The sequence below is a fragment of the Phyllopteryx taeniolatus genome, chromosome 13 (assembly GCF_024500385.1).
Source record: "Phyllopteryx taeniolatus isolate TA_2022b chromosome 13, UOR_Ptae_1.2, whole genome shotgun sequence".
Lineage (NCBI taxonomy): Eukaryota > Metazoa > Chordata > Actinopteri > Syngnathiformes > Syngnathidae > Phyllopteryx > Phyllopteryx taeniolatus.
In genome coordinates, this window is record NC_084514.1 from 14,076,420 (window position 1) to 14,102,985 (window position 26,566).

The 26,566-nt window shown below is 40.2% G+C and overlaps 1 long non-coding RNA gene across 1 annotated transcript; it reads right to left on the reverse strand.

Annotated features, from left to right (window-relative positions):
- Positions 1-6,171: 6,171 nt before the first annotated feature.
- Positions 6,172-19,791, reverse strand: LOC133487752 (uncharacterized). The gene is made up of 3 exons (XR_009791438.1): positions 19,736-19,791; positions 15,360-15,422; positions 6,172-6,399 (listed from the first exon to the last, which is right to left on the reverse strand). It is a non-coding gene; the product is annotated as an uncharacterized LOC133487752 (long non-coding RNA).
- Positions 19,792-26,566: the final 6,775 nt, after the last annotated feature.

Sequence of the window (26,566 nt, forward strand, 5' to 3'; positions counted from 1 at the left end):
AATATGCTGCCTTGTGGGTGTTGGTACCTCGAGGTCAAGGAACAAAAACTGGGGAGACGCTCAATGCACCTTTGTTTTGGGGTGCATCATGGAGCAGAGAGGGCAAGTATGCTGGTGGTCCTTGCCCCAACCCCTTCAGAGAGGGAAGGCTTTTACACATCTAGCGAGGCAGGCTTAAACCCCCCCTTTGTAAGAAACATGAGGGGAGTGACAGGGCCCATACAGACAGCAAGTGTTCTTTAGCCAAACAGGGCAGGATATGACTCTTTAAGGGGCAAGGGGTGAATGAACAATAACTTGCATTAAGAATGAAACCTTGTGTAAGGAACACGGACACTGCAAATTCACTCGAGGGGGCCATAGATGCTCGACCGTTACTAAAACCTAAAAATTAAAAAAAACAGCAATTTTTGGCATGAACGATAACATTTGCAGACAGATCTCAGAGTGGGCGCTTTTAAAGCTAAAGGACACAGTACGGTGAATGTTTCAAATGTACAGTCTGGGTAGGCGCGAATACATCACAGCCAAACTGTGGATGAACACAAATCATTCTCAAGCAACAGATACATTTACAATAGTTGCGTCCATTATTATTATTTACATGCAGAAACTAAATTGACGCATACAGTGGAACCTCGGTTCACAAACGGTCAGTTTCGCTAACAATTGGGCTTAGAAACAACATTTGTAAAGAAATATTGCCTCTGTTCATATTCTATGCTTTGGTTCCCAAACAGCCTTGGCATCGACACAGAATGCTTAGTTGTGCTTTTTCTCGTGCCGAGGGAACATCATTCACTCCATGCGTCAAGCATTGCAGGTATTTTTTTGCTCTAAATCACCCCTCAGTATGACTCCCATGAAACTGAAACTGCTAGCGATAGTTTAGTAGAAAGCCTAATAGTATGACTGTGTTAAAAAGGAGGAAATAATAACTGAACATGAGAATGGTGTTTGTGTTTTTGATCTTGCTCCACAGTTTGGTTTGGCGAAATCTACTTTCTGCACTATTGTTAAGAACAAAGAGGCAATAAAAGGAACTGATGTGGCGAAAGGAGTGACTGAAATGAAAATATAGAAGACGTAGAAAATGATTGTTTGTGTGGATAAAGGAAAAAGCTTGCTGGTGATACCGTTGTTAAGGCTATAATTTGGGAAAAGGCTAAGACGTTGGTGTTATTTCTTCATAATAAAGCATGTTTTCACTTATTTCTGTGTTGTACAGTATTTAGATCTTTTTTTGTTTTGTTTTTGTACAACCCAATTCCAATGAAGGTGGGACTGTTGTGTTAAACAAATAAAAACAGAATACAATGATTTGCAAATCATGTTCAACCTACGTATATTTAATTGAATACGCTACAAAGACAATATATTTAATGTTAAAACTGATAAACTTTAAATAATCATTAACTTGGAATTTTATGGCTGAAACACGTTCCAAAAAAGCTGGGACAGGTGGCAAAAAAGACAGAAAGTTGAGAAATGCTCATCAAACACCTGTTTGGTACATCCCACAGGTGAACAGGCTCATTGGGAACAGGTGGGTGCCATGATTGGGTAGAAAAGGAGCTTCCCTGAATTGCTCAGTCATTCACAAGCAAAGATGGGGCGAGGTTCACCTCTTTGTGAACAAGTGCGTTAGAAAATAGTCGAACAGTTTAAGGACAGTGTTCCTCAACGTACAATTGCAAGGAATTTAGGGATTTCATCAACTACGGTCCATAATATCATCAAAAGGTTCAGCGAATCTGGAGAAATCACTGCATGTAAGCAGCAAGGCCGAAAACCAACATTGAATGCCCGTGACCTTCGATCCCTCAGGCGGCACTGCATCAAAAACCGACATCAATGTGTAAAGGATATCACCACGTGGGCTCAGGAACACTTCAAAAAACCAATGTCAGTAAATACAGTTTGGCGCTACATCCGTAAGTACAACTTGAAACTCTACTATGCAAAGCAAAAGCCATTTATCAACAACACCCAGAAACGCCACCGGCTTCTCTGGGTCCGAGCTCATCTAAGATGGACTGATGCAATATGGAAAAGTGTTCTGTGGTTGCAAATTGTTTTTTGGAAATCGTGGACGTCGTGTCCTCCGGGCCAAAGAGGAAAAGAACCATCCAGACTGTTATGGTCAGTTCAAAAGCCAGCATCTGTGATGGCATGGGGCTGTGTTAGTGCCAATGGCTTGGGTAATTTACACATCTGTGAAGGCACCATTAATGCTGAAAGGTACATACAGGTTTTGGAGAAACATATGCTGCCATCCAAGCAACGTCTTTTTCATGGACGCCCCTTCAGCAAGACAATGCCAAACCATATTCTGCACGTGTTACAACAGCGTGGCTTCGTAGTAAATGAGTGCGGGTACTTGACTGGCCTGCCTGCAGTCCAGACCTGTCTCCCATTGAAAATATGTGACGCATTATGAAGCGTAAAATACGACAACAGAGACCCCGGACCGGTGAACAGCTGAAGCTGTACATCAAGCAAGAATGGGAAAGAATTCCACCTACAAAGCTTCAACAATTAGTGTCCTCAGTTCCCAAACGTTTATTGAATGTTGTTAAAAGAAAAGGTGCTGTAACACAGTGGTAAACATGACCCTGTCCAAGCTTTTTTGGAACGTGTTGCAGCCATAAAATTCAAAGTTAATGATTATTTGCTAAAAACAATAAAGTTTATCAGTTTGAACATTAAATATCTTGTCTTTGTAGTGTATTCAATTAAATATAGGTTGAACATGATTCGCAAATCATTCTGTTTTTATTTATGTTTAACACAACGTCCAACTTCATTGGAATTGGGGTTGGTGTTGTACTAGTGAGCAATAAAAACAAGGTAACCATAATTTCATTCTGGGGCTTGAACTGATTCATTTTATTTAGAGTCATTTCAATGGGAAACATTGCTTTGGTTCGCAAACGTTTCAGTCCGTGAACGGAATCTCTTAATGAATTAATTTGATGAACCAAGGTTCTACTGTATATGCTGGTAAAGGGCATTCATAAGACTCTTCTGTCCCGTGGACTAGCAGCTGGTGCTTGTCTTGTAGTGTTGTGTACCATTGCCAATTACTGGCCTAGCATGCATATTAGTGTTTTTAGTCAATTTTGTAGTCGTTAATTGCTCTGACCACGTCGTTTTTACATTAAACTTTTCAAAAACACAAAGAAAGAACATTCTTTTTTTTTTTTAAACAAGGTCCTTGTTGTGTAAATGTACCCTTGGTATGCAAGTCCCGCCCCAGCACCCCCATACTGTGCATCCCTGTTCAAGCCTTTCTTTTTCTGTTTCAACTCACACCTCCACATCTCTCATCACCATATCAATTTGTCATAATAATGTTCTGATCCAGCAGCAAAAGGTATACATGTGATTATAATTGTCAGTGTGCGGTCTAAGTGATGAGATGTGATATATCATTACGGCAGTTGCGTCTTGTCTTTGACATGGGTCATTAGAGACAGGAGTCTTAACAAGGGATGCGAGGGGCCACGAACCAAAACTCCAAGGGGAATTGCAGGCACCCTGTTCAACATTATTATTTCAACACGAAATATATAAAAACCCCTTCCCTGTGGAGTATCTCCAGTGAGGTCTAGGGAGTGTGTATAATCAGTGGAGTGAGACACTGGATTGGGACAGACAGACAGCTCCTGTGAACCTCCTGTGAGGTCTGCCCTTCTCTCTTCCCAGGGCGAGCTCCTTAAGAATCCTAAGATCCTACTCCGAGACGGCCCACGTTCGCACTAGCCTTGTATACATTTATGTATGGGTCTGACCTTTCCTATAATGAGTTCACATCATAACCACTGACCTTAAACAAATTCACAAATGTCCTTCACTGCTGAGGCGCGTCTGAAGAAAAAAAAAAAGTGTGAGAAAGAAAGCAGGGGGGAGAAAACGAAAGACCACATAGCTAAGCGTGACTAATATTGCTCTTGTGTTCACGCCTGTAAAAGGGAACTTTTTACAGGCACATTAGCTGGGGGCTAATTAGATAAGAGCTCATCTCTGCTCTAGAATAATGATGAAAGGAGTGATGCTCACACTTCTATTGTCTAATGTGCAGTACAGGAGCACAGGACAAAACGTGTTATAGTCAACGTTATAGAGGTTTTTTTCGTCATTTCGTTTGAAAAGATTGTTTCAAACACGAAATCATTGAAATATTTCACAATGACCGCTTCAAAATTATGTAAATGGTAATATCGATTTTATTTTAGAGAATAACATTCCTGTCATTGCTATGGCAACGCATGGTCACCGACCTTATTGGTCCCTTTATAATGGTTGACCAGCCAGGACACTTTGTGCTGTGTTTTTATCATCAGCGCTAATGTTGTCATTTAGTGCTTTTACAAACATCGTTCAATGTTCATTTAGAAAATATATTTTTCTTTAGTTTAGCACATACATATATACATGATTGACTGATCTTCTGGTCATAGCTTTGTAGGTTAACAGTACCATTACAGCTGTCAGTTTGTACTTAACCCCAAAAAAAATACTTTTGAGCTACTTCTAGGAACCAAACAAACTTGAGATTACAAGATACTCATTATAGTACCTGATAAGGATAAGAACTGGGGATTGCATTTTCTTTCAATGTCTATCTGAGCTAAAAATAATAATAATAAAAAAAAAAAAAAAGTCACACATTTAAGATGATGAAATCTGACATTTACATTTGAAATGATTTTTCAAATATAGTGTACTCATAGAGTATATAGTAAATTATTAATATTATAATGGAGAGACACACACACTGTGAGTTAAAAATTAAAAAAAAGTGTGTGAGAAAGAAAGCACAAAAGAGAATAAATAGCTTCTGTGGAACAGAGTGAATATGGGTCTCAGAGTGAACACGTGGACAACCCGACAGTGTGCGGGTGTTCACAATGGAAAAGGACCACCCTACCAGCAACGATTTCAAATCCAACCAGGCGAAGTGGTCTCGGAAGAATTGCTCATCTATATTGAATGTGACCTTGTGGCTACAGGTATATGATAAGCACTTATCTGTTTGCATGAGCGAAGCGCATGCATTCAGAACCGTCCTCCGTCCACGTTACAATGGTGCACACATACACACGCGCAAATGCAGCACAAATGTTTATATCCCAGAAATAACATCTCCATACAATGGAAAGAAAGGCAGCAAAAATAAGTAGCAGCCCACCCTGCTCCTCACCCTCGCTCATCCTTCTCATAATTAGCTCTCTTGTGCTGTTGTGCGCCACACACAAAACAAGTGCTCAATGGGAGGAGGTATTTATTAACATTTCTATTTACTGTGTACAAAAAGGACATAAGCAGTACATTCTCTTCAGTTCACGGACAAACTCTTTTTCATTCAGCGAGGAAGTGAGCATGTTTTCAGTGCACACGTGGCACGACAAGCGTATCACAAATAGTGCCAGGCAGGCTCATAACAAGAGATCATCAGTAATTTTCTAAAGTACTGAGTTCCGCTACAAACGGCATTCAGCGGGTCAGAAAGTGTACTTGACAGGAAATATGCATACTGAGTGGATCCTACTCGCCAGCTTTTCATTTGCATTGTGTATTGATTTTTTGGGTCCCATTTAATACAATATTATGTGTGGGTCTCTGGCGGCTTTTAGGTTTCGCTGGAGAGGACTGGTTTCATTGGAGGCTTAATGATAATTGTAGCTAGTAAAGGCAAGCTCAGGAAGATTTCATCGCAGAGCCATCAGGGCCCTCTCGCTCAGCTCTACTTCCATCCTAATACACCCATCTATGATATATGCACAAAAACACAACCATACATACACGCACGCATGCGCACACACACACACACACACACACACACACACACTAGATTTGGCAGAGAAATATGGCACCTTGTGTTGTTTGTTTGGTCCTGTATAACTTGTGGTATGCATGTTTATTTTATTATGAGATATACTATACAGTCGGACCCTCAGAAAGCGAGCTAATAAAGACCCTTTCCAAAATATTTGAATATCATGGAAAAGTTTATTTATTTCCATAATTCCATTCAAAAACTTAAACTTTCATAGATTATAGACTCAGGGCCCACAATTTAAATATTTTCAAGTATTTATTTGGTTAATTTACAGAATTTGGGCTTCCAGCTCATAAAACCCACAAAATCATGAATTTCCGGTGAAACTAAAGTGTGCCTTTCATTCGGGAATCAAGGTCCAACGGTTTGGAGGAAGATGGGTGAAGAACAGAACCCAAGCTCCTAGAGGTCCAGTGTGAAATATCCACAGTCAGTCATGGTTTGGGGTGCAATGTCCAGTGCAGGTGTTGGTAAACTGCATTCTTAAATCCAAGGTCACCGCAACAGTCTACCAGAATGTTTTCGAGGACTTCATGATTTCTTCTGCTGAGGATCTGTATGGAGATGCAGAGCTGTGAGCTGGAAATATCTTATACCCTGCCTGCATTGTGACACAGCGTCAGTAAACAACAGCGGCCAATTCTGGAACTAACAGACTTTGTCAACAGCAGTTTAAGTGACAAAGGAACACACATTGTTCAGTTCTGACGGTCAGTTTTATCTGATAGCGGTTATATCGAGGTCAATTTTATCGAGGTTCCACTGTGTGTGTTTATATATATATATATATATATATATAAATGGCTGTCGACCAACGTTCACCATCCAACCTGACAGAACTGGAGAGGATTTGCAAGGAGGAATGGCAGAGGATCCCCAAATCCAGGTGTGAAAAACTTGTTGCATCATTCCCAAAAAGACTCATGGCTGGATTAGCTCAAAAGGGCGCTTCTACTCAATACTGAGCAAAGGGGCGGAATATTTATGGCTGTGTGATAGTTCAGTTTTTCTTTTTTTAATAAACAACAATTCGTTTTTTTTTCCGTCAATATGGGGTGCTGTGTGTATATTAACGAGGAAAAAGAATAACTTAAATGATTTTAGCAAATGGCTGCAATATAACAAAGACTGAAAAATTTAAGGGGGTCTGAATACTTTCCGTACCCACTGTGTGTGTGTGTATATATATATATATATATATATATATATATATACACACACACACACAAGTGTTGGGAAGATTACTTAGGAAATGTAGTTGATTACAATTACAAGTTACACTGTTGAAAATGTAATAGTGTAAACATTTCGATTGCTTTCTCAAAAAAGCATAACTAATTACATTTGATTATATTTTGATTACTCTTCTTAATTTTTAATGAATGCATCAAAGGGACTTTGGGATGTTTCGTCTAAAAAAAAGTGCATTAAAACCAGAAGTCATTATTTTGGAATTAACCACATATTTGTTGTTTACACAAATGATAAACTGATAACAAAACATGATGACATGTAAATACATAATGGGAAATGTGTGTTTTGCATTATATGTGTACAGCACGTGGAAAACCACCATACCATACCATGTCCACCTAATGACAAATTTGCACAGTTTGGACAATATCGCTTCATTATGACAACAGAGATAAGTGAATGTTCCACAAAAGAGTCCTAAATTATAAAGCTGAAACTGTTCAAAAGTCAATGTACTTTTATGTGTTCAAAATTGTAATTCTGAGTCCAAGCTTTCAAAATAGAATAGACTAAGACTGCACCACAAGGTCGCGCTTGGAGATCACATTTGGAAAAATATGTCATGTTTGAGACGACAGCAGAATGGCATATGACAAGATAGAGCCAATCACAAGCGTCCGCTTCAGAAGGAGGAAGTGATGTGAAAAAAAAAAATTCGGAGCTTTTGCGGCTATTTTTCCAATATAACAAATATTTTATTTATTGAAATTTCAAAATGCAACTGTAATTTAATTACAGATTTCTCCCAGTATAGTAATGGATTACAATGACCTAAATTTTATAAATAAATTATGTATTATCTATTTACATGTAATTAGTTCCTCCCCAACACTGTATATCGTATATATTTTGCGACTTACAAGTTTCACCTTAATATCATAAAAAAAAAAAAAAAAAAAAAACAATACTCGGTGGAAAACAAGACTATACCTTTTTGATTTCTAAGCAAAATTGTATTTACAGGCCTTTAACCTTTAGAGAATGAAGGTATAGCTTCAGATTTAATTCTGCTTTAATAGAGCAGTAAGCTACAATGCAAATCACCATATTCCTCCTACACATCCCAGGGGGCCCTTATTAACACCATTATTGTAATACAATCAGTCCCTTTCTATTGAGAAATAAAAGTCAAATATGTAACTCCCTAATAACATGATACTTATCACATAGCGGGCTTATAAAACTGTTAAACCATGACATCAAAACACACAAATCATATTAAGGTCCCGGTCACGCTTCCCTCACAGCTCTCCCTTTTACACACGCACGCACGCACGCACGCACGCACACACTGAAGGTTAGAGATTATTGAGCTGTCACAGACATGGCAGTGATAAGCAGATATTTGGTCTACAAATTAGCCATAATTATATAGGCATGTTGTCAAACAGAGCTGCAGACATCTTCATCTGACCAAATTATGACAGCAATGCAATTACTAACACAAATCGAGGGAGAGGAGATGAACTCAGGTGTTAAGGAGCAGATAGTGATGACTGTATACTTTACATCTCTCAGTCTCACTGTGCTTTATTAGATTAAAGGAGGGCAGTTATATATCAAGGGAGGAGACCAGTGGAATTGATGATTCGTTTTTTTCCAAGGATTTAATGTTCATCCCTTGTTTACATCTGCAGTCACCAACAGACATGCACAAACATTAATGAGATTAAGAGGAAGCGCCGTGCAATATTTATTAGGCTTGACAAACACTTCTGGGCTTTAGCACACCGGGCTTTCTCTTCTGGGGCCTGTGCTGGCACAGGCTGCCCAAACAGGAGAGGCAGATGTCTTCCAATTGCCAAGAGGATCTGCTCGCCTGCCACCATCAAGATTGCTGCTCCACTCCTCCACACAATTTTAAAACACACTCGATGCGCATTTGTGTCCTTGCGACTCTCATCAGTCCTAATGGATCCAGCCCCTCTTCTCTTTTCATTTCCTAGTTTCTACTTTTTATATCCTCTGTCAGCAGTCTTTTAACTTCAAAATGCAAATGAGCTGTTGTGATGATTGATGAGAACCTCTTTGTATTTTGTGTTAACCTCCATTAGACAGGATTACAGGGATGCAGAAACACTGGCATTTGGTCAGTGTCACAGTGACAGCACTTTCGGCTGGAATGTTTGGCCGTCTCAGTCAGCTTTATCGCTGGGCTTTCGCTCCTGCGAGTGTGGGCTAATAAGCCTAGAAATTACAATTGCCTCCCTGCTGAATCCCTGATAGGCGGAAATAATGATATCAGTGCCCTGCTAATCTTCTTGACTTGCTGCTTGGCATCAGCCTATTGAGGCACCTGTCATACTTTGCGTCTGATGAGATGAATTTAATCTCTCTGGCCATAATGAGTGGCCACAGTGGCCATTTTAATGTTGAGGATATTTGTCAGGGTTCTGTTTTAGTTTGTTTCATCCCTCCTACTTTAATTATTTGAAATGTTATGTCAAGGTATCCACTAAAGCGGATAGTGAGTGTTTCTCACGCAGAAATGGCAACAGAATGCAAATAGCTACTATACACTGAACGCTCCTTCGTGATGGGATGTTAAAAGCAGTGGCAGGCTTTTAATTTCTCAGCTCGAAGCTATTGCCTTGTGTAACTGGGTCATTCAGTACTGAACAACATCCTTCAACTCATTATAATCCACTGCAGCCATTACAGGGGATGTATATCATAATAAAGAAAGTGTGCTTCCCCATGAACTGTCCTTAATGTTCTCTTGGGATAAGCAATAAAGTCAATGAGGGTACTGTAAAACAAAATAATTTATATCTAATACAATTCTTTGCAAACAGAGATGTGCGAAGGACAACTCTCGAGAACGCCAATGACATTTCTCTGCCCCTTTCCAGGTAAGCATCAAGGTTTTTGTTATAATGTTGATTTTTGGACATTCATAATATTGACACATTTTTTTTTTTAACTCCAAATGGTTGGTGGCCATAAAAAAATAAATAAATAAATAAATAAAAATAAAAAAATCACTACTCATAATTAGTAATGGGAATAATGCCTGATTAATCAAATAATCTGGTTGATTGTGTGGAATTGACTGCTACTGAATCATGTCTTGAAGCGGTTGAAGTCAAATGGAGCTGCAACCAGCAGAGGTGCTGTAGGGTCAGTCTCAAAAGGGTTTGTTGCCTTAAAACGACAAGCATGACATCATCCATGGGAAGTTAAGCTATATGAGGTGCTTCAAAAGTTTTAAGACTGGTGTCAAAAAAGATAGTTCAAATCCAAACGACAAAACTACAATTGTTTTCCCTTTAAAGTAACGGAGTCTAACACACCTTCCCAGCCTTCTCTGACACGCTTTCATGCACTTCTGGAAGAATTCTTTCTCGAGCCTCTGCAGCATGTGCATCTTGAAGTCATCCCCATATCCCGTTGATAACCCCCTTGAGCTTGGTAAAGATGAACAAAAAAAAAAAATCACACAGAGCCAGGTGAGAAGGGAGATTGCTTTGGCACAGCAATGTCATTCTCTGCCAGGAACTGTCAGATGCTCAGGGCATTGTGAGCAGGCACATCGTTATTGGTGATACGGCCACAAGTTATCCTGCCACAACTCTCGCCTCTTCTCACCCACCGAATGAAGCAAATTCCGCAGGAGGTCTTTGTTGACGTACTAGTTGAATGCCTGGTCCACATTGAAGGGGAAAACTAGAGATTCTAGTTTTTAAGAGATTCTTTACCTCTTGTCTCTTCAAATCCCATCCCTCCTCACCTCCGCACACACCCGCATGCATAGGCACACGCACGCCACAAGCTTGAGGATGATCGATTGTTGTCATAGAGACTCTGTCATTAGATAAATGACTGCTTCCCCAAGATGTCAGATTAGCTTTGACAGAACAATCAACACTATTTTATTCGTGCCTGGCTGACAAAGAATGATTTTGGCTTTGCAAGAACTGAACAATCTCGCTGTGTCCCCAGTCATTCTATTCAGTAAAGTAAGCAATGACAAGACTTGAGTTATGGATCACTCAATTTCCTTGACTCTTCTTTTTATGGGCCCATGTTTGAGTCATTCTCCTGTGCCACAGAAATTAGGCTTCACATATTCATGGGCTCCTCATAGGAACTGAATTCCTATCAAGCTGTGACGCCTAAAATTACAGGTTTAACGCGTAAAAATAAGGCTGTTACATCTTGTATACAAATTACAGGCAGCAACAGCTACTCTCTTGTCCTAGCATATGGTGGCAATTACTTCAACAGGAAAAACTAAACAGATGTATATTAACATACTGTACATAAAGAAAGGATGTTTGGAATGACAACTACATGCACCTCATACAAATAGCCAACATTTGTTATGTTTGTTGGGTTTTCATAAAGAAATGTAAGTTTTCAGAAGCTTCCAGGGTCAAATAGTCAATGAACCACGATTACCAGTAGTGTACTCAAAACCTTATGTGGCAACAGAATATCACCACACCGGCAGCTTTATTTCCATTCGTTGTGCGCTTACAAACGGATTGCCTCTCAGCTTCATGCACTAATTTGCAATCTGTTTTGCTGGCCTGGAGGAGAGTTTTGTTCTTCCCTACACCGTGCTGTTAATGAGTATGGTTAAAAACGTCATTATTTTTAAGTATCATTTGGTGTTCACACTGGGTGTTCATGACAATAATCTGTTTTCTTGTTTCATATCCGAAGTGAAACCAGTGGGTGACTCTTTAATACTCAGAAAATCATTAACGCTGAGAATATCTGCTATGCTGGGGAGAAAGAGACAGAGAAATGTAACGAAGACCCATTAATTGTGGGTAATTTGGTCGTTCTTCAGCTCAAGTTTTTCTTCGCTCTGCTAGTTGCTTTATTTGCATTGATGTCCCCTCAGAAGCAGTTTGCTTCTTGAACAAAGGCGCTGGTGTATGTTAAGTGCTTTTGAAATCACAAGCGTTCTAGCCACAAGGGCCAGTCCTGATGAAAGGGTGTGAAACACAACGTGGAAATTGATTTCATTATCTTCTCATTCGGCCTCGGCAAAGCTCAGTTTTTATGTCAAAGTAGCAGATGTGGGGCTGCTGTGTTCATGCGTGTACATTTAGCACACTTCATGAAATGAAGGACTAACAACAGACCGACTTGCTTTAAGCTTTAGAAATTCATGCAAATTCCAGCAATGCCGGACAGAATACATTATAGCTGTTTGGTCTTGAAATGAGGGCTTATGAAATGAGGGGGAAAATAAAGGGAGAATGGAGGCATAAAAAGATGGGTATGCATGCGAAGTCGGAGGGCCACCACAGCATAACACAAAGCCACTTGTAAGATACAAAGGTCAAATGCTTGATTTTCATTTCCTCAAAAACAGACACAATTGCACTACAGTTACACTGATGTGAAAGTTCTCATTCAAAACGCATGACGGGCGGAAAAGAAGGGCAAGTTACAGGAAGTCGGGGAGTCCTTGTGCAGTATGTGCACATTTAATGTCTACAATCTGTCAGCGCTGAGCAAAGCTAGTGTCATTCATTTATAATCCATTCCAGAAAAAAAAGCCTTTTTGTTTTTCCAAATAGTAACTTTTAACGTCATGCATCCATCTGGCCATCCTATCGTGCATATGTGTAGCGTCGATGTTACAAAAGGGCCACAGAAAGCAGGGCTGATGAAACAACGGTGTGTTTGATGGCTTTCCCATCTGTGGTGATGAGTAAAGAGGAAGTGCAGACAATTAAATTATAAGGCTTACACTGTCTCCCCATTTTTGTCATTAACGGGAGTGATACCCTTCAAGATGTTTCACCATATGTATTGCTGCTAAATAAATTTGCAGCTGCTGAATTATTCAAGTACAGGAAGAGCGCAGACTATGCTAATTATTTTTCTCTCCACTGCAACAAAAACAACCACTGAGCTAACATTATCTTACGCTGTTGCTGTGCCTTTACTGTCCAATGAAAATATGCCGATATACAAAGGCCAAAAGCAATATGCCTGGAAGCAAATACAGAAATCCACCATCTTTGTTGTTTGTTAGCGTGACTTGTTCCCACTAATGTGTTCTACACAGCATGGCTTTCACAGTTTCCCATGACGCTATTGTATTTTGAAGTGGACAAGCCAGTAATGTGCAGGAATGTAATCTAAGAGAGTATGATAAACACATATTATCATGCCCGGTGGCAGTTCTAGGGGAATGGGCAGTGCCCCCTAACAAGGTGCTTGAACCCCCCTGTGTTGCCCACCTCCATACAGTTACTGTGCTGTGTACTGATGCATAAAAGATATCTAGCTTCAGCTAATTTGCAGTCTTGGTCCCTGCATGGTCAGGCTTTAGAATACAATGGCCGTGTGCGTGTGTGTGTGTTCATGCGTGCGTGCGCGCGCATGTGTTTAAAACGGTGCCCCTCCCACAAAACCCCTGGTCCTAGCCCGGCGCCCCCGATGAAATTGCTCTACAACCGGCACTGATCATGCCATTTGTTTTGAAATATCATGGATTATGCAGAGTGTGGATGAGATAATGATTTTGTTTCTTGTTTTCGTGAGTGTTTACATGTTCATTATAGTCAAGCTACCACTAGATCTTCTCCAACCCGGCACTCTCCCAGTCCACACAGATGGGAAAAGAATACATTTATTCATCAAATGACAAAAAACGTGCGCTGTACAAAAGAAGACGCTGTTTTTTTCTTAATTTGGTTTTCATTCAAATGCTAGATGATAAACGATGATGCTATATAATCGCAATATCGATGCTTACTTCCACCCTCACGGAAGTAAGCATCAATATTGCAACATTAACTTTCCTGATGTAGTATCAATAGGCAACGTCGACACTGTCCCTTTCTAAAATGCAAGTAAATGGAAATTGACTCTCTCTACTTGATGTACAAGGCAACTGTTGTCATTCTTTTATTACATGGATATTGTGATGTAGCTGTATCGCTGTATGTATTTTTTTATGATTGCATCAGCAGAATATGGTGATAATATCGTATCGTGACTTACTGTGCATTTACCTCAACATGTAAACCTACTGACTGTGTAGTGCCATGGTTTGAAACTGAGGGGTGTGTGGAGGCAAGATGACGATAGCTGCATCATCATAATAATAATGCAATGTACCAATGAAACACCGTGTAACTGGCTAATACAGGTAAATGCAATAAAGAAAATTAATACACAACATAAACCAACAACAACAACAAACATTCTGTGCTGACAAGGTTTGTTAATTGAAAAGTGTTTTGTTTCTCCATGGAAGTTATACCTTATCAACCAATCAGTAGACTGGAAAATGTCCAGCCCCACTCTTTCGGCACCGTACGACCGTTGCAGGTATCCCGAAGAGGGGCTGCCAAAAGTGATACGATACTCATCAGTAATATGAGCCTCCGCAATTGAAGGCGATACAAGCGTCCCACATTGCATACTGTACAGAACTGTACACCTTGTTGTCAATTGGACTTTATTGGTTGGGTGGGATCTACGAGACTCGGGGTCTGGCATTGAGCTAGGGAGTCAATTAAAGAAGCTCCAGCTTAACAGGTCTCTGATGTGGAGCCATAACAGTGTTATCTCAGCTCTTGCTCGAGGTGGCCAGATCTCGTTTGCGACATGAGCCAAGTAAATAAATAGCCAAACGAGGGCACACAAAGGCGCCAGCTATGTCCCCGGGCACCTATTATGCCAGGGGCAGTGGGAAAATTATGCCCACAACAAATTGCTAATGATCAGCCAGTGATGTCTTGTTAAGCGACATTGTTTTCCCTCGCATCCCTTTGTGTCTGTGCCCTGTTCTCCATTTAACAAGCAGAGCAGAGGAGATCTGCAATGTTTTCCCTTTCTTCTGTCTCCCTCTTCTCTTTTACATGCATCCATTTCTCCATCCTCCTCTTCTTCCCTCCTTTGCAGTTAATTTGTTTCTGCGCCTCTGTTTTTCCATCCCCTCATATGCACTGCCACTCAGAGGGGCCGATTTGGCACACGAGAACATGCTAGAGAGGGCCTGCTCCGCAGGGAAGGGCCTTTTGATGCAGACCCCCCAGGGAATCATGCACTGAACCAGCAGTACGTATCACAGATGTGACGGCTTTCATCTAACAGTTAACTTTTCCTAATTAGAGTCCCAAGCCTTAATCACACACGAGGCTATGTGATATTTCTGAGTTAGTTAAAGCGCTTCTGTGGGCAGAGCCCATCAGAGATCTAAGCAGTGGTGATTGGGAGGGTGGGTGTTTATTTTTTGGGAAGGAAAAGGAATGTTACTTGTGCTCTGAGTGGGCTGTGGGCTCACCTGGGCATGGAGGCTCTGAATTCTAAATGGCGAGGGCTCATCTTATTTGCGAAGAAGCTGCCCCTGAATGTAGATGTGCAATTATAAAGCAGGAAAAGGAAAAATGGTTACAAGGGAAAAAACATCTCATAATGAATAAGTCAACTCCAAGCACAAGCAATGGAAATTAGTCCTGGTGTAATAAATTAGCCTGTGCATATATTACATGAGATGAACACCCTTGGGGCCTCATATTTGCCGTTTTGGCTGTTCACTGCAGGGTATTTGAATAAATCAAGAAGTCATTTTCTACAGGACCAAGAATAGACAATTCACCTCAAAACCTTTAGTTCTTAAAAATAAAGCCCACTGTCATTTGGGTGTGGTCTCTTTGTCTCATAAAGCCAAACGGGCTATTACATGCATCATCCACAACTCTTTCACAGCCTCTGTGGTTTTGCAATCATAGGACATTTTGTATTCTATTTACACTGATTAGAGTTAGCCATTTCTCCCTAGCTATTTTCTCCAAGCCTGCGAAACAAATGTGAAATTAGAACTATTGCGCGATGAGCAAGGAAGAAATTTGCATCCAAATAATACAGTGCGCTGTTAACAAACCAAAATCAGATAGCAGCTGAAAAAAGCTGGCAAATTGCAAATTAAAAAGAATGGCGTAAATAGTATTTTGTCAGTAGATTTCTTCAGTTCCAATGTTTGGGGGAGGGGTTGGTGCCAGAGCATCACATTGCCGCTTGTGAGGAGCCTTATCCAGAGTGATCATTCATACTTGTCCTTCTGCTGGATTTAAAGCAGGAGCGCCGGGGTCGGTTAAAGACAGATACTTAAATGGCTAGTGAACTCTCACCTTCATATGCATCACTTAGCTCCGAAATGAAAGCCAAGTACAGACAACGGAAAGCCGTAATGGGGCTTTCTTCCAGCAAAGTGTGGCCATTACATTCTAATTTCCTCTAGAGCCTCCTCAGGAATTTAAAGGCTTCGAGGATCCACTGGGTTTTGTGCAGGAGACCCAACAATGCCAGCACACAAGGTGTTTATATTGTACAATGGTGTCATAAACTGAGAGCCATATAAAATTGTGCCGTCAATACGGTTGATTTTGTATTTATATAAGAGGCTATACTGTAAATGGCACTGGATCCTATTTGGTGGTGTTATACAGCAACCTAGTCAAAACTCTAAATTGCGCATAAAGATGACAATGTCCACCAATGGCATGTCATCTGTCTAAAATTCTTCTTTATATACGAGGGCCAGTCAAAAGGTAATTTAACCTACTAATCACTGTTTTTTCCCCCCTGTAATTTGCAAAGTTTGTTTGAAGTTTTTTTTTTTTTTTTTTTTAAGTTTTCTTTAGGCCTGTCCTCTTCATGTCAGCCATTTTGGAAATTAGGTCATTGTTGGATGTCCATCAGAAGCAGACAACTGTGCTTAAATGTCTTTCTTTGGAAAGGGAACCACTACTAAACATTGTCAAAAGGTTGTAAAATGTGCACTGGGAAAAATGTGGGTGTCCAGGATCAAAGGTGAAGAACAAGAGTCTGCTTTGAGTGACCTTCCGTGACAAGGAAAGGAGCTTGTGAAGGCATCAGTTCCTTTGGCTGGCGAACCATAAACCCATCCTCCAGACTCACCCAAACTGGCACCATCGGATTATCACCTTTTTGGAGTTAGGGGTCACTACTTCGCTGATGACAACCAAGTGAAGCAAGCTGTACTGGTTAAAAGCACAGCATACTGAATTTTACGAGGCTGGCATGCATATGCTCTTGTTCTTCGATGGACAGTCGGTGTTGACAAAAAAGGGAGATTATATTGAAAAGTAGCGATGAAATCCCTTCTTTTTGGGCTTTATTTCTATGCGTATGTTTCCTTCCTGTTGCAATAAATAAAGCTCGAGGAAAACTGGGCTCGTAACTTTCGGACTGCCCCATGTATATTACGCTCTATTATACAGTACCAGATCATTACATTTCATTTCAGACTATTTGAGTGATGCATATGTCATGGAAACAATGAGTGCCAGCCCTGGAACAATGAGTCCCTGCAATTTATCATCACGGAATACAGACGCAGTAGTCCTCCGCGACATTGCCGTTCTTGCTTCAAGGTTGTTACGCTTTTTTTTTTTTAATACTATTTGTGCAATACTTTTGTGTTATCCATTGCTCTTGCTCTCTATAAATATATTATGTGTTTAGGCCTGCCACGATAGCTATTTTTTTTTAGTAATATATATTCCCCCAAACTTTCAAGATAAACGATAGTATTGTTGATGTTTATGTATGCCACGGATATAATGACATTGGAGCATAAAAGAAATTGTACACATCTGCCCTGGTAATCTAACATACTGTATGAGCACAACTTTGTAATGTTCTCTCATTCAAATAAATAAAAGTAGGGTTGCATTTCACAATAAGAGCAAGGTAATAAAAAGAGAAAGTTATACATATTCAAATCAAGTGCTGAACTTAAGAAAAATAAAGTTTGAGTTTCCCCTTTTTTGTTTGGCATCTTGACACAACAGTGAAGTCTCAAAAATGTTACATATTTTAATTTAACAAATCTTAACTGAACCGTTTTAGAGTTTCTGTTTGTTCAAAACCTTTGTTTTGTTTCCTAATGGCGTTTCACATATTATATTTAATAAGAGCTCCCTGTCGGAACTTCCCACTGAGAAGTACAAACAAAAATGACTTTGCCTGTTCCATTTTAAGCCCCATTTGTTCCAAATTTTCTCTTCCTTTGTCTGTAATTTTCTGATCTTACATGTTCTCTCTCTCTCTCTCTCTCCTTGTCTGTGTCTGGTCTGTGCGCAGTCAGTGATTTCAATAATTACCGCCTGCGATGCAGATTTGATTGGCTGAAAGGGTGGCGGAACTCGCATGTGATTGTTCGGTACAATTCATCACTAGCGTAGAGCCTGAACTATGTTGTTAAAATAGAAGCCCCCCGCATGTCTTGAATCGTAACCTCTCTTTTTTTTTAGATATGGTGTGGGTCTTTTTGGGACTCCTTCTGGGTTCGGACGCAGACCGCAAGTTCGTAACCTCTGTTTTAAAAGCTTTTCGGAACAATCGAACGAGCCAGAGTGAGCTGTCTAGCGCCGTAGCACACTAGCTAGATAGCTTGTAGGCTAGCGAATGTAATAAATGGTTAAATTTCCCTAAAATGTCCCAGTTGTTTGCATCTATGGCGCCAAAGCCGTTCCGCCAGCAGCTCCCTGTGTTGTGAGCGGCGCGCCGGTTGTTACCACAACAATGAAAATGTATCGAGTCTGGGAAAAAAGGTTTTTTTTTTTTTTTTTTTATTATATGAAATGATAACCCGCCTTACCCTTCTTCTGACTGGCTCGCACCAAGACAGGACTCGTACTTTTAGAGGATAAAGATTCGCTGAAGCGCTTAAGCAACACACGCACACACAAGGCTCAAAATAGTTTTTATTTTTTTTCTTTGAGGAGCAGTTTTGCTTATTTCTTCATTTGAGGAGCAACTTTCAAATTTTGAGGAGGATTTTTTTGCAGCTTAATCGCACAAGGATGTTTATGAAACACAAATATGACAAACTAATGGGGGAGTTGAATGAAGGGCTGCAGCTAACGAATATTTTAATACTCGAGTATCCTTCAAAAAGTTCTCAACAACAGACAATCGATTATTTGGATAAACTATATTTTTGCTTGGTTGAAGAGACATTTTGAACACAAAAGAGAGAACGAAATAATAATAACGTATAACTTAAGTAACTTAATAACTTATAACCAATTGGTTTCCTTTTTTAAATCACCAACAGTTTTATTTCTTGAATTCACATTGTTCATAAAAGATAAGGCATTTTTTTTGTAAAGCATTAAAAGCCTTTGTGCATCTTCACTTAAGCAGCTAGCATTTTAGCATTTTGTGACATTTTAATACATTAGGTTCATGGCTGTGCATTTATAAGCCATAATAAGGAATAAGACAAATATTCGTTGTTCTACTCCAAGTTTTGGAAGTGTTCAGTTTGTTCAAACTAAAAGGAAGAAACCTCGAAAGAGAAAAACATTTCCTTCATCCCCCTTCACCAAAACTCTCCTCTGTTTGGGTATTTTACTCTTATTCCTCTCTGGCCACATTTGCCATGTTTTTCACCGACTTGCCTCCAAGTTTGGCCATTTACAGAGCATCAGATTGGCCATATGCCACACAATGACTACACTGAGCAAAAAGCACACTGTATGTACCGTTGTGGATGTGTTATATTGTCCTTGTCACAGTTTAAAAAAATAAAAAATAAAAACACATTTGACAGTACTCATAATTAAAAAGACACTCCGCAGGCCGCAGTGCTAACGTGACGTTAGAAAAGTCGACCAACGTTAACCTCACCGATTTGTTAACTTCAGCTTCGTCTCTCGGTTCCCGCGACGTGGCGTCACACTCTGCGGAGAGAAAGGTCCGTGTTACAACTAACCGGTGCTCGCCTTGCCACACTTTGGCCATTTGTCCTTTTTCTCTCTCTCCTCTCAATTTGTCGTCACATTTTGGAACCACTGTCTTCCCGCTAATAAACCGAACAGTTTCACGTCCACACATCGGTGATGTAAGCATGTTGTGTCCTACGGTATACGCCACTGCCTGCTTCCGCAAAACTGAGTGTTGCTTTTCAATGTGTTTTTTGATGCACAAAATGCGAATTTTGACCCGCAAACTGCAATGCGAGACTGCTGAATTCGAGCCTTGCACCCATACGTATATAAATACGTACATTTTAACACCAATTCACATAACCCAACTGCAGGATCGGTACTCGCTACAGTATATAATCGTAGTTTATTACCGTTATTTTAATCGCAAACACGGATGATTTGCCTCAGACTATGGCAACCCACGTCACGCCACCACGACTGACAACTGCTTCTTGAACAAAATCAATTCCAGATTGATTTTCCGTGAATTTTCCGGTTTTCCAGAAATGATTGTATAGCCCCTTAACAAATGTAATCAGGGCTGATACAGACAAGAGACTTTTGTGTTTAATGAAAAAACAAAAAACATTGCTTGGGTGAGTCGCAGTGCTCCTTAATATTCATTAACATTGTCAACCAAACCACACTGTTGATGAATAGTATTTGTTTTTTTTTGGGGGGGGGGGGGGTTTACCAGGAGGCAGTGATTTAATTATGCAATTAGTGCCGTGGATGATTAAATGGCTTAATTAATCGCTGCAAAATGAGAATTTGGCTGGGGATGACAATATTTAACTAGCTCACTAGTTTGTGAGGATCTCTAAATAATTGATCTCCAGCTCTTTTGTTCAGTGTAATGCACTGGTATGATGAGCGTGATGATGGCAAGACAGCTATTGAAAGACTTCAATGCCCATCAACAGTTGCATTAATTTGGCTCTTATGAAATGTGATTGACTCACTTTTCAGCACAGCGTTCCAATATAATGGCTAATATTTCTTGTCATAATTTAACTATCTAATGACTCCACACTCTATGAATCAATAAATACAAGTTGCTAAATTTCCTCATGAGTAGAGAGGCGTTGATTCAAGGGGAAGCCTTGATATGTACAAAGAATAATAAACTATTTACATATAGTCATGGGCAAAACATGGGCATCCCAGGGGTGCCATTGTTTTTAGCCACGACTGTATAGCAAGACACATGCACTTTTTTTTTTTTTTCCTGACTTTCTGACACATGAAATCAGACAAATTTTGTTCTTGCTTTAGGTCAATTAGGATTACCAAAATGATTTCTATTTGAGCGGCACGGTGCCCGACTGGTTAGAGCGTCTGCTCCAACCTGTTTTCTCCGGGCACTCCGGTTTCCTCCCACATCCCAAAAACATGCATGCTAGGTTAATTGAAGACTCTAAATTGCCCATAGGTGTGAATGTGAGTGCGAATGGTTGTTTGTTTATGTGTGCCCTGCGATTGGTTGGCAACCAGTTCAGGGTGTACCCCGCCTCTCGCCCGAAGATAGCTGGGATAGGCGACCCTTGTGAGGAGAAGCAGTTCAGAAAATGGATGGATTGATGGATTTCTATTTGCTAAATCAAACAAACCTATATGATAAACCAGCATAATGATATATTGTTAATGATATAATGTTCATGTGGAAATTAACTGCACCCTAGTCTTTCTTAAATGTGAAGTTGTAAATTATGCGCCATGACGTTGTCTCATATTATCATAAGTTGTGTTGTAGGATAATGGTAACTTACTAACTTCATCACTTCTTCTTCTTTTGGTGTTTTATTTTCACTTACTTCTGTACTCGAGCATCTTCGCTTTCGACTTTGTCGGTGGCCTGTTGCTTTAAATATTGCTGCTGTAAAGGATTATGGCTACATCCTTTTGTAAAGGTTGGTCAGGAGTAACCCATGCTAAAGGAGGGCTTCAAGGTTGCATCCAGAAGAATTTTTAGAATTCGAACGACCTTTCCTCCAAGTACTTCCTGGTCATCTCTCTTGGATAGGAAAGGAAAGTTCCTAAAGAAAAAACTGCATCTGAAAAGGCCCTCGCTTTGGTTCATTTGAAAGATTGTTTACTTGGCTTGCAAGCAAAGAGTTCAGATGGGCTCTTAGGTAACTCTTTAATGTGTGATCGATAGCTTCTATGATCTGCGGTACTTGCTGCGACTACGCTTCCGAGGGGAAAACGCAAGGTGCCTATTTGGAGAGTGCCGTTTTTATGTTCAAGTGAATGACGCACCAAATGATCATTAACACTAACATTCGCATCTATGTACAATTTAGAGTCTCCAATTCACAACATGCACGCTTTTTCACGTGGGAGGAAGCTGGAGTACTTAGAGAAAACCCACGCAAGCATGGACCGAGGAAATTGGAAATACAGTATGTGTAAATATTTAAAAACAGTAGCAGTTTTTCTCACTGCTTGTCTCGGACAAATTATGTCACGGTTTCTTTATGCCTGCCTTGGAGTAATTACATTTCTGTGGTTCATAGTTTCCTCCAGTGATTTAAGACTGGCTCTCCATGCAGCATTTTTCTAAGGTTGTGGCTTTCATTGTATTTACTGGATTAGTTCGGCTTTGAGCTCTCTCACACAACACAGCACACTTGTCTATTTGGTTAGCAGCCTGGAGAGGAAACATAGGCGAAACATGTACAGGTTGTTTCTTTGCTCTCGCAAAAGAGCTACACGGAGATGCTGGTTTGTGAGCTAACATCAATGTTGAGTAACGTGGGCCTTTGTCAATCACAAACACTTCGAGCCAAGGCACTGTCAGTGGAGCTTGTCATCTCCTGACTTGAGTAGTGCTTGTTGTGAGTGCATATTGTTTTCAGCACTTGTTTGCAGCATTTGACACCAGCGCGTGCGGCTGAAAGAAGCTGCTCACTGGCACAGAGACGCATGCCGTCGTGTTTGGAGAACCTGTCAACTAGGATGTAAGGTGGCTCCATGTAACTGCCATCAATGTAACATATCTATATCACATTCATCTAGATTTCCTATCAAATTGAGTTTCCCCCCCCTGCGGCTTTATGGAGTGGCACTTTATTAGTCAAGCTTGATACAGTCTACAGTATAAAGGATGTGGTGGAGGTCCGCGGTGTCTCATCAATAGGTTAACCCCTTTCAAAAGAGTAGTAAAAGCATTCTGCTGCGAGAACTGCCACCACCCCTGGGTAAATTATTTTCCATGGATCCATTTGGCAAATGGAATTGTCTATTCATTTATAGCATTTATATCTGAAACTATATGGCATTGTGTTGAGCCAATCAACTATCACTACAGTTCGCAGTTGTCAGTTCTGTTTTGCTGAGAGTGTTATTACAATACAGTGGATATAATTACACTTTTGTAATCACACATACTGAGCAGTCACAAACGGACAAATTATCATGTGCAGTATTCCAGAATTGTTCATAGAGAATTACCCTCATTGAGTACATAATTATTTGCTTCTCAGTTTAGCATGGTTACATCATCTTTCTATTTAATGTGCGTCGTTACTAATCAGTCCCTCTTCTGAAACTGTAAACTTTTAATTACATCACATCCATGGTAAGAAAAGTGGATGCATTACCTTCACCGCAGGACACAACATGGTACACTGGCCACCATGGCTGCTTCCAGCTATGATGTCTCTGAGGTCCAGAGTTAGTAACTATTCAGCAACAACGAACTATATACTCAATTTCAAAGGTACATAATAAACCATGATCATAAATCTCAGGACTGTGATGTACTTAACGTGTTGTCAGCTGAACTGCATGCATTTTTGCGGATCTCTTTCACATGAAGAAGTTGATGTACAACGCTTTTACTCTTCGCTACGCTTCCTCTGATGACCGCTGCATGTTTTTGTTTTTTTTACCTCAGCCATGGTGTACACATGATAGAATGAGCAAATCCACCACACTCTGCAATGTCAGCCGACACAGTTCAGTGGTGCTCCATATTAGCAGGCAACTCGCTACTGTAGCTTCTACGTCACTTCGAGTTTTGCCCAACATGGCGCGTTAATTAATTATTCTTATTCCATTAATGCAATATTAATTTGAGAACTGTGTTTTTACTTGTGCTGGCACAAGGGTTATAATAGTTTTTGATTTTCCATTACAGTTAGTTTTTATTTAGTTTTGACTTCTCTTTTTCAAATTCAGTTGGTTTTAATTAGTATTGAGAGCATGTTTGTTAGTTTTTATATTTTTAGTTTCAGCATTAGATTTAGTTTTTTTTTTTTATTCGGGGTATTTGTCAAGTGTGAGATAAAAAAAAAAAAAAAAAAGATTCCAATAAAGTGTCATGTAGTAAAAATGCAACAAAACAAATAGCATTACATTTTTTTATTACCTAACAGATAAACAACCATGCACAAATCAAATTCAGGTATTGTATAACAGTCCACCGAATTTGAAGTGCAATAAGTGCAGTGCATAATACTGCTTCGAAGGTTAGATGCATCACAACGTACAGTAACACCATCCATGAGACACGTGCTGGAGTATGGCCTTTTGTATGTGTTAATATGTTTCATTCATTCATCTTCCATTCCGCTTATCCTCACTAGGGTCGCGTGCGTGCTGGAGCCTATCCCAGCAATCTTCGGGCGAGAGGCGGGGTACACTCTGAACTGGTCGCCAGCCAATCGCAGGGCACATATAAACAAACAACCATTCACACTCACTTTCACACCTACGGCCAATTTAGAGTATTCAATTAACCTACCATGCATGTCTTTGGGATGTGGGAGGAAACCGGAGTGCCTGGAGAAAAGCCACGCAGGCACGGGGAGAACACGCAAACTCCACACAGGCGGGGCCGGGATTTGAATCCCGGTCCCCAGAACTGTGAGGCAGATGTGGCTCATATAATGTATTCTTGCTTTAAATATTTGAGGGTTTTGTTCTCGTTTAACAGGGTCATCTATCTCTATTATCATCATGTCCATAGCGCTCAAAAGCTAAACATAAAAGAAAATATCCCCCTCAGGGGAATGCAGAGGAGTTATATACCACTGCAAACTACAACCACAAAATCGCAGCAACTGTGTATAACATTTTAAAAAGTTAATAACTAGTTCACAGTGTCAATCAGACTTTCGCTGGTAGTATAGTGGTACATGCTGCTGTCTTTCACACAGATGCCATGGGTTTGATTCCCGGTCAGTGCACCAATTGCCAACCACTGCTGGGCCCAAGCCCGCATAAAAAAAAAAAAAAAAAAAATATGTGTGGGTTGTGTCAGGAAGGGCATTCGGCTTCAATACTTTGCCAAACAAATCATGTGAGTGACTCGCTGTAGCGACCCCTGACAGGTAAAAGTCAAAAGTCACTGCTAATCAGGCATTATGGATTACGATCAGAAATTCTGCCCGGTTCAACATCAAATGATATAGTACTGCCTGGTGATTGCCTGCTTATTCATTTCAGCAAACACACTCCCATTCCTTTTTAATTCTGTCTCTGTCAGGCTTCTTCAACATATATGTCTATGTGAGTGGGAATAGATTGCATTCGAATTTGAGGTACCACAGATAGATTCAAACCTGACATTAATGTGCATGTGGAACCAGAGCCCCGTAGACCTCCCATCCTCTAAGATGCACGTACCTAAAATAATTAAATACATATAAATAAATAAAATAGTAGTGCAGTGTATCACGGCAAAGTGCAAACTGCAACCACAATATCAATATCTTTCTGATGTTGACAGGCCAAACTGAGTATTATTACAACAAATCAATTGTAAGTTGTCTATGTTATTTCAATTGATTTAGGACAATTTTGAATTTAAAAAATGACATAAATTTCTCTTGTTCAGGTCATGTTTTTATGCCAAGTTGTTAACAGTTCATTCATCAAAGGTTACAAACTTTGCTTACTGTACATGTGGCTATAGTTCAAAAGGTTGACCTGAGTGAGGAAAAACAATGTGACATTTGGATTCAGCACATCGAAATTGTCCTAAATCAGCTAAAAAATGTTTGTTGTTGACCAGTGTTATCTTTGTAACGTTACCATTTTTTGACACAGCTTGTTTATTCAATCTTATTAGACTGTGCCGGTGTAGCTAATGTTGTGGCCGGTGAGGGCACATTTGCAACATCAGGGAGCCTGGATTGCTGTCAGTGTCAGAGCTGCCTGTCTGTCAGTCTGCCATGCTATGATTGAGATGTCAACCTAATCCATGTTTACACTGTCCTGTGCATGCCGGGCCAAGCCGTTAACCACACAGAATTAGGCCATGTTTGACATCTCCTACAACACACCACTTGAACCCATCATCGGCTTCAAGCTCAAAGAGCAGTAGCAGCATGCAAAAAAAATAAATAAAAAAACAGTTGCTCCATTGTCAAGAGCCCAGGAAGCAAAAATAAAGAAGGCGAAGTTGATGTGGGAGGTTGTGTACGAGTGTTTGTTTGGGGTTAGGGAGGTGTACGATGGATTGCTATGGGTAAGTGCTAGTTCTTGAATATCCACTCTGCCTCTGTCTATGTTACTCCTCTCTCTCTTGTCAGTCCTCATTCCATCTTTCTTCCTCATTCGCTCTATCTACCTCTGCTTCCCTCTCTCGTACTTACTTGGAGAAGCTGCCAGTGTTTGCTTCTCCTTATCTGTGTTTCTAATCCGCCACAGGTGAAAGAGTCCACTAAATAGGTGCTGACAAAAAAAGTGGGGAAAGGGACAGCAAGAACCATTAGAGCACAGTTTATCAGTAGCTCAATCTGTT